This window comes from Pinus tabuliformis, chromosome 6, assembly GCF_031772625.1.
Source record: "Pinus tabuliformis cultivar Carrire ecotype Pingquan chromosome 6, CPIR1, whole genome shotgun sequence".
Lineage (NCBI taxonomy): Eukaryota > Viridiplantae > Streptophyta > Pinopsida > Pinales > Pinaceae > Pinus > Pinus tabuliformis.
In genome coordinates, this window is record NC_142292.1 from 1,103,944,529 (window position 1) to 1,103,952,232 (window position 7,704).

At 38.2% G+C, this 7,704-nt stretch overlaps 1 pseudogene; it reads right to left on the reverse strand.

The window, feature by feature from the left end:
* Nucleotides 1-1,541: 1,541 nt before the first annotated feature.
* Nucleotides 1,542-7,179, reverse strand: LOC149262772 (BI1-like protein pseudogene; annotated as a pseudogene).
* Nucleotides 7,180-7,704: the final 525 nt, after the last annotated feature.

Here is a 7,704-nt window from a genome sequence, read left to right on the forward strand (position 1 = left end):
CACGATCTGTTGTTTTTGCTGTTGTTGTTGTTGCTGTAGAAGAGGGGCAGAGTCTGGAACAGCTGAAGTTGAACTGTCATGAGGAGCAGGTGAACTGTCATAAATGAATCCAGCACTCTGAAACTGAATGGGCTTGGCATAGTCTGGAATATGAAAGGAAAAGTCCTTGTCATATCCAAGACCAATTATGTGCTTGTTGTGGACAAGTTGTTCCCAAGGTCTGATGATGGGCTTGGGAAGTGCAGACTGAGTTTCTGCATCTGCATATACAACTGCTGCTTTATTTGAGTGATCTGTACCATTATTAACATGCTGCTAATGGGTGGTTGTCTCAATGTTCTGAACAGAAACAGGTTCAGAATGGTGTAGCTCTTCTTGCTGTAGCTGTGATTCAAGCTGCAAAAAGTCGATCTTTTCTTGTGCATCATGCAGGCAGGTCTGAATGTCACAAAGAGTGTCTTTGCTAACATTTACCTTCCCACCAATAGTGGAGTGTATTAGTGTATTCAGTAACTCTAATACATCATGAAATCTAGCCATTGTCTCAACAAAGAAATGAACACTCGGCAAGTCTAGACAAACCCCAGCTATTGAAGATTTCAAAAAATCAGTTTGAAAAAGGCACTCAACTAATTCCAGCTAAGAATCTAGCCAATCACTAACAGATTTTTCAATTATCAAGTTTTCACACAATGACTGTAAGCTGAACCCGTGTACTTTATTGTAAGCTGAACCCGTGTACTTTATTCTTTATCGCAGCAAAGTAGAACAAAATACAAATAGAACCGAAATTTCACACTGTAGAGACCAATTATAATCTTCAGAAGCTATTCTGATTTTCTTCTAGTTGCAAAGAACCATCAACACTTCTGGTATAATATTATGCCACTGTTTGTTGCTCACAGTTCCCATTCACACTATTCAACATTGAGACTTAGCTGTTAAAAAATGTCGTTGAATACCGCAATACAAGTCTTTTATGTCTGCTAATCTGACAGAGTTCATTTTTCAAACCTGGACACAGGCAAAAGCTGCTAAGTACTCGCTCATTGTCACAGCTCATTTGGCTGGAAATACGATATTAGTTCATCTAGGTTTTAACTGAATCCAAGCTTTACTCACTTCCAGGGATTGACAATTTGCGGCAAAAATATTCAAAAAGTTTTCTAGTGAGGAAATTTCTTCCCAGAATCAAGTAAAGGCATCTGTGCAATGCAAGATCCGTCAAAGCATTGCAGAGGAGTATCCGGATTTGGAGTCTGTATTAGAAGATTTACTTCCAAAGAAATCTCCTCTTATAGTTGCAAAATGCCAGAATCATATTAATCTGATTTTGGTGAATAATGTACCACTCTTCTTCAACGTTCGAGATGGTCCTTACATGTCGACCTTGCGTCTATTACATCAATATCCGAACATAATGAAAAAGTTTCAAGTAGACAGAGGGGCAATCAAATTTGTCCTTGCTGGAGCAAACATCATGTGTCCTGGACTCACATCTCCTGGTGGCGCTTTGGATGATGACGTTCCTGCAGAATCACCTAAATAAAACTAAATAGGATGAGGACAATGAGGCTGGAAAACAGAATTGGACCCAAGAAACTGAAATCTTTGCCCTTCTTTGCCGCCCAGAATGTGTAACCAGTTAGTGAGAACACCACAATTGCTGTTAATATCAATGCCTCCAGAACTATCCTTCCTTTTGTCTATGTACAGGATATGCCAACAGTGAGGCTCAGAACAACAGTAAACACTCCCAACAATGCAAGATTAACCGGATGCTTCTGATGATAGGCATAAAGAGGGCACATCAAGATTAAAGGCAAGAGGGAGATGCCCAACAAGAGGCCCGGGGTTTGAACCAGGAAAAGATTGATGGGTGAATACAAAACCACGGCTGCAGCAACAATTACGGTCAAAAACAATTGCGTGCTCAAGATTGAATACGCTTTCCTCAGGAAATCCCATGGCATTGCGTTGTCTTCGAGGCTGAGACCGGGATAGAGGACTCCCCCTCCGCCATGTATTTAGATTTCTCAGTATTTTAATCGCCAGCATTTACTGTAGTTTTTTATTGCAATGAGCGTCCAACGCAGCGTGGTCAGCGTCAGATTAGGCAAGATTAGATGCCACGATATTTAATAGAAGAGAGACATCGCCCGCCTGTTCATCTCCAAACACAGTTTTGCTCTGGTGCTTGACGTTCACACCAAAATGTGCGCAATGGGGACTGCGATGGCTGGAGGATGTTCCGCAAATGTATGCGGATCCACAAAATTCAAGAAATTAAACTTCAAATTATGTCAAGGCGAAGCCCAGATTTGTGACTAGCTAGTTACCTCCAACATTAGGGTGTTGACACCTATTGTTATGCCTCCATTGATTTCATGCTCCTCCATTGATTTCTGAACTCGTGACCTCCTTTTGATAAGTCACAAAACGGCCATCCTCGATAAACTCTGGAACTGTTGCGGCAGCTTGTTATGAGTCGGCTGTGGACTCGTGCATCAAGCGGAGGGGACTGGTGCTGGAGCAGCGTATATATTTTCACTTGCGTTCTCCTTGCGGTCTCTTCTGCAAGAATGGCAGTGGCTTCTCTATCAAAGCTCTGGTGTTGTTCGACGTCAAGCAGTTTATATATCTCCTTTGAGACGTGTAAATCAAGCAATCTGCTCACCACTGGTGCGCAAGACAGTGCTTTACAAAATATAAAAACGATAGCTGAGTGCCTTGCAGATGAGCTTATCAATGGTGCAAAAGGGGTCTTCAAATAGTTATGCAATCAGAAAACAAAGAAGGAATAAGAGGCATGAACCCAATTCTCCAGGAAGGAACCCTCATTCAGAGTGGCGAGAGAAAAAAATTTATTTGTCATAACAGTGCAAGAAACCGAAGGTCACATTCAAGAGTTTCATATTCAACAGTCACTGCACAATGTCAGATTCAACATCGTATTCCACGCTCATTGCACAATGTCAGATTCAACAGCGTATTCCATAACCGATACATTCAGGTATGCGCAGAGAGGGGCAAACGTTTATAATGCGCAGAGAATTAACCAACGCATCTCTGATATGTCAGTCCAGCGACAGAGGTAGAAACACTCAAGTATACAGCCCAGAGAATGAAATGCATGACAGAGAGGCAGCATCCAGATATGAGCAGCTCAGACACAGAATTATGGGCAGACGTGCAGGACTGACGTGCACATAACAGGCCACAGAAACACAAGTGGCTCTGATACCATGTTAAACTCACATGGACAGCGAAACAGATGGAAAGATAAATCAGTGATTGCCTTTTTTTATTAACATAAGATACACATTTATAGTACAATAGGTGACTCTTGGGTTTCAGATCCCAAGGTCTCTTGGACTGCTTTGTCCATTCAACTTCCACGCTAACCCATTAGGATTAGGTGTCCAACAAAAACCTTCAACGGGGGTTCGAAAGATTTAGAGGTAAACTACCTTTCAAATGTTTTGCTTGTGGTAGAGTCAGCCATTATGCTGTGAAATGTCCTCATAAAGATAACTATGATAAAGGGAAGGAATCTGCAAAATGGAATAGAAAACAAAGTGTTATTAAAAAGAGCTACTACACTCATGAAGATAGCGATGGTTTATCAAATAGTGATGAAGATGAAAATAGTAATGACTATAGACTTCTAATGGCTTATGAAGATGATGATTTTTTGGATGCTTTAGATGAAGATTACCTTTATGAAGAAATCTCTAAACTCAAATTTTTTTTAGAAGAAAAGAATATGATTATAGATACCTTGACATACCAACTCGCTGAAAGAGAAAAACACAATGAAAAGCAAGAATGTGAAATTGTGGGTCTAAGAAAGGATCTTGAGAAAACAAAAGCTCTCAATCTTAGATTTGCTAAAGGATCATAAACCTTAAATGAAATTATCAAAGTGCAATGCTCTCCTCTGATAAAGACAGGTCTTGGATATACTGAAGAAACATCTCAATCACAGAAGTCGTCAACCTCCACTAAAAGTTATCTTGATGCAGCAAAGAGCAGTGAACAGTTTGACAATCGTCAGCAAAGGCATAAAGCAGATCACTAGGTGAATCAGGCTCAATTTACTTCAAGGATGTACAGAAGCCACAATCAACCTCAGGTAAATTGTACTTAATCTGCTTCAAAGAATACCAATAGAAACTACAATCAATAGGTCAGGAGATTTGATAATCACAAGAACTTCTTTAATGGTCAATGTTTTTCATGTCATAATTTTGGCCACAAAGCTACTCAATGTGTTGCTTACAAAACTATTATGACTAGAGAAGTATGAAATCAAAGGAATGTGACAGGGATCAAGAAAAGTTCCTATAATAAATTTTCTCTTCTTGAAAATGAAATAGAATGCTCAATCTATAACAACTTTGGCCATGAAGAATCTAAATGTAGGATTAAATTTCGGCAAATAGCTCAAAAGGAGAAAACCCCATTAAATCCAAAAATATGGAGAAAGAAAGAACCAAAAATTGAAAGATGTGGTATAGCCTTGTATGCAGAAGGAAAAGAAAACCAATGGTACATCGATAGTGGATGCTCAAAACACATGACAGGTGACAAAGATATACTGCCTTAGGTGCCTCTTGGCAAAGATCATGCCCTTTTGCTTAATAAACTACATAACTAATTTTTACATAATATTAACTAATTTTTACATAACATTGCCTTCCTCTCAAAAGAATGCTTTGTCCTCAAAGCATACGTAACGATGGATGTTCTTGACAAAATGCTTCCAACTCCCAAGAAGAACTCAATGAATCAGGACATATTTCAGAAGGAGAAGAAGAAGCAAACTTTGTTAAAAACCTTCAACGGGGGTTCGAAAGATTTAGAGGTAAACTACCTTTCAAATGCTTTGCTTGTGGTAGAGTCAGCCATTATGCTGTGAAATGTCCTCATAAAGATAACTATGATAAAGGGAAGGAATCTGCAAAATGGAATAGAAAACAAAGTGTAATTAAAAAGAGCTACTATACTCATGAAGATAGCGATGGTTTATCAAATAGTGATGAAGATGAAAATAGTAATGACTATAGACTTCTGATGGCTTATGAAGATGATGATTTTTTGGATGCTTTAGATGAAGATGACCTTTATGAAGAAATCTCTAAACTCAAATTTTTTTTAGAAGAAAAGAATATGATTATAGATACCTTGACATACCAACTTGTTGAAAGAGAAAAGCACAATGAAAAGCAAGAATGTGAAATTGTGGGTCTAAGAAAGGATCTTGAGAAAACAAAAGCTCTCAATCTTAGATTTGCTAAAGGATCAGAAACCTTAAATGAAATTATCAAAGTGCAGTGCTCTCCTCTGATAAAGACAGGTCTTGGATATACTGAAGAAACATCTCAATCACAGAAGTCGTCAACCTCCACTAAAAGTTATCTTTATGCAGCAAAGAGCAGTGAACAGTTTGACAATCGTCAGCAAAGGCATAAAGCAGATCACTAGGTGAATCAGGCTCAATTTCCTTCATCATCCAGAGAGGGAAGTGTTGTTTGCGCTGATTGATGGTTCCCTAATGCCCTTTTAAGGCAGGAGACATGGAAGACGTTGTGAACACGACTTTTCTCTAGAAGGCTTAAACCATACGCAACTTGGCTGATCTTTTTGTTGATCTGATAAGGTCCATAGAACTTTGGTGCCAAATTTTTTTTTCCTTTCCATTTTAAGGATAATTGTTTATATGGTTGGAGCTTGAAAAACACCCATTCTCCAACTTCAAACTCTCTTTTGGTTCTATTTCAGTCTGCTTGTTGCTTCATACGATTCCTCGCATTATTCAAGTTTTCTTTTAGTATTTGGACGATTGTTTGGGTTTCTTCTAGTTGATCTTTAACGGTAGGTAGATTTGTCTGGACAATAGCTAGATCCTTCCATTTTGGGGGTTCATATCCATACAAAGCTTGAAATGGCATCATTTTTGCTGACGTATGATAAGTAGAATTATACCACCATTCAGCGAGATGCAACCGTTGAGCCCACTTATTTTGTTTTTCTGTAGCGTAGCAACATAGGTAGGCCTCCAAACATTTATTGAAAATCTCTGTTTGTCCATCTGTTTCAGGGTGATAAGCGAAACTCATATTTAGGTAGGTTGAACAACTCCTTCCGGAAATTACCCTTGAATTTGGCATCTCTATCACTCACAATGACTTTTGGAAAACCGTGTAATTTATATATATTTTTCCAAAATATTTTAGCGATTTGTTTAGCTGAGTATGATTTCTTTATTTCCATAAATTGAGCATATTTGGTGAGTCTGTCGACCACTACGAAAATCTTGTCCATGCCTTCAGATACAGGTAATCCTTCAATAAATTCCATCGAAATTTCTTCCCATTTTTTATTTGGAATGTTTAAAGGGTGAAGTAATCTAGGTGTCGTAATATTTTCACTTTTATTCCTTTGACATGTGTCACACTCTGCTACATACTTCTGAATATCGTGACTCATTCCTTTCCGAAAGAAAGATTGACGTGCATTGTAGGAAGTCTTAAAGAATCCTACATGTCCAGTTGAAGGTGAATCATGTGACTCCTTGAGTATCTTAAATTTAAACTTAGAGTTTTCATTTAGACAGATTCTTCCCTTGTACCATAGAATATCATTCTTCTATTCAAATTTTGAGTTGTTGGGAAGGTTATTGATTATTGCTGTTATTCCTGGTTCCTTAGCATACTCACTTCGAATCTCATTAAGCCATTCAGGAACAATAACCAAGATTGCAAGTAGTGTTGGTTCTTTGTCTTTCCTGGATAGGGCATCTCCTACTACATTGTCTTTTCCCCTTTTATGTAGTATTTCCATGTCAAAGGCGGCAATTTTTTCAATCCATTTTTGTTGTTCTTCGGAAAGTGCTTTTTGTTGAAGGAGGTGCTAGAGACTGTTATGGTCTATTCGAATGGAGAACTTACTTCCCAAAATATATTGCCTCCACTTAGCTAGTGCATGCATAATATCGAGCATTTCCTTGTTGTATGTGGACTTGAGGCATTCTCTTTTATTTAGCTTCCTACTTTCAAAATCTATCGGATGCCCTTCTTGCATTAACTCTACACCTATACCAAATCCTGAAGCATCGCATTCGATGATAAATAGTTTAGAAAAATCTGGTGTTGCCAATACCGGGGCACTAGACATAACTTCCTTTAATTTTTCAAAACACCTTCCTGCTTCCTCATCCCATAGAAATGAATTCTTCTTTAAAAGGTTTGTCAGAGGCGTAGTTATATGTGCATAGTTTTTAATAAACCTTCAGTAATATCCAGTCAAACCTAAGAACCCTCTTAGCTTGGATACATTAACTGGTTTGGTCCATTCCTTTATAGCTTTGAATTTATTAGGGTCCACCTTTACGCCTTCATGGGATATAATGTGTCCAAGGTATTCTACTTCTTCCTTTCCGAAGGTGCATTTGGATTTTTTTGCATAAAACTGATGCTCCTTTAGTAGTGTAAAAGCTTTATCTAGATGTTGTAAGTGCTCCTTCCAAGTTTTACTGTAAATTAAAATATCGTCAAAGAATACTAATACAAACTTCCTAAGATATGGATGAAATAATTCGTTCATAGTTGCTTGAAATGTTGCTGGTGCATTGGTTAACCCAAACAGAATTACTTTAAATTCATAGTGACCTTTGTGTGTTTGGAATGTTGTTTTTGGTAT